The sequence below is a fragment of the Myotis davidii genome, unplaced genomic scaffold (genome assembly GCF_000327345.1).
Source record: "Myotis davidii unplaced genomic scaffold, ASM32734v1 scaffold181, whole genome shotgun sequence".
NCBI lineage: Eukaryota > Metazoa > Chordata > Mammalia > Chiroptera > Vespertilionidae > Myotis > Myotis davidii.
Window position 1 is genome coordinate 2,402,752 of NW_006291504.1, and position 1,294 is coordinate 2,404,045.

The 1,294-nt window shown below is 66.2% G+C and overlaps 1 protein-coding gene across 1 annotated transcript in view; it reads left to right on the forward strand.

The window, feature by feature from the left end:
* ZNF521 (zinc finger protein 521) overlaps positions 1-1,294 on the forward strand; it is a 204,678-nt gene that overhangs the window by 202,283 nt on the left and 1,101 nt on the right. The window lies entirely within an intron of this gene.

Sequence of the window (1,294 nt, forward strand, 5' to 3'; positions counted from 1 at the left end):
CAACCCGCTGGAGCCCCCCGGGTTCCTGCCACCCCTGCCACCTGGGTGCCAGGCCATGCTGGCAGAGCGTGTGCTCGTGTCTGGGGTGGAGTGCGGGTGGTCCTTGGGTTGGGGTGCCCGTGAGGTGTGGGGCCCTGGGAAGTCTGCCTTCTAGCCCCAGCCCCTCGCTCTCTGGGATTCCCGTCGCCTGGGTGACCTTGGAGCCAGCGACCGGGCCTCTCTGAGCCTCTTTGTTCTCATCTTACCTCGTCCTACCTGGGGAGGCTGTGGCGAGGGTGGGAGGAAATGTACCTGCGACAGCACATGGCACGTGCGCGTGCCAACCGCCAGCCATGTGGCCTGCGCCCAGGAGCCCAAGGAGGGAGGGCAGCCGTGGCTGGCACCTGTGCTGCCAAGCCAGCGGCATCTCCTGTCTGAGCGCCTGGCGCTGCCCCTCCCTGGCTGGGAGCTCACCAGAGGGGGTAGTGACATCACCACGGAGGCGGAGGGGAGGGGCAGCAGTGCCTGCAAGGGGAGGCAGCTGCTCCAGGGCCCGGGGTAGGGGTGTCCTCAGGCTGCCCAGCGAAGCCTCAGGCATTGGGCATTGTCCTGTGGCCCTCCCTGCCCAGACCTGGAGCCCAGGAGGGACGCAGAGTCGCGTCTGCCCCTTGGTGGTCGTCAGCAGAACTGCAGGCCTGGAGCTCCTGGGTCTGGGCAGGCAGGAGCATCCGTGGGATGCGGCCGGGATTGGGGCTTCTGTGCTGTCCCCACGCGGGCTCCTCCGCCACGGGTAGATGTTGCTTCCTTTTCCGGGTGTCATGAGGCTTTGATGCCATGGGTCTAGATTCGGAACATGGACCACTGGAAAGAAACAAAAAAACTGCAGGCTTGCCGAGGCCAAACCCACCGCCTGCCCCGGGCCACTGGCTCCTGTGAAGACAGCCCGCACTGGGCTGCGGCTGTGGCGAGAGGGAAGTGCCTGGCCAGAGGGTCACCTGGGCCCAGGGTTCCCAGGCGGATTTGGCCAAACCATACAATGTCCTTCTGGCCGGAGAGCTGTCATGTGACCGAGTGGGCAGGCACCCTCCTTCTGCGCCCTCTCTGCTGGGTGACTCTCGCCACCTGGGCCGCAGGCAGCACCACCGGCAGAGGCCTGTGCCACTGGGCGCTTCTTGGCCAGAGAGCTGCTTGGCACACGTGCCCTCGCCCTGCCCTGGGCTCAGAGCCGCTCCTGGATGGACCGAGAGAGGATGGGGGCAGCTTGCCGGGGATCAGATACAACTTCCTCCTCCTTGTTAGAGCCAGAGGGATGCCT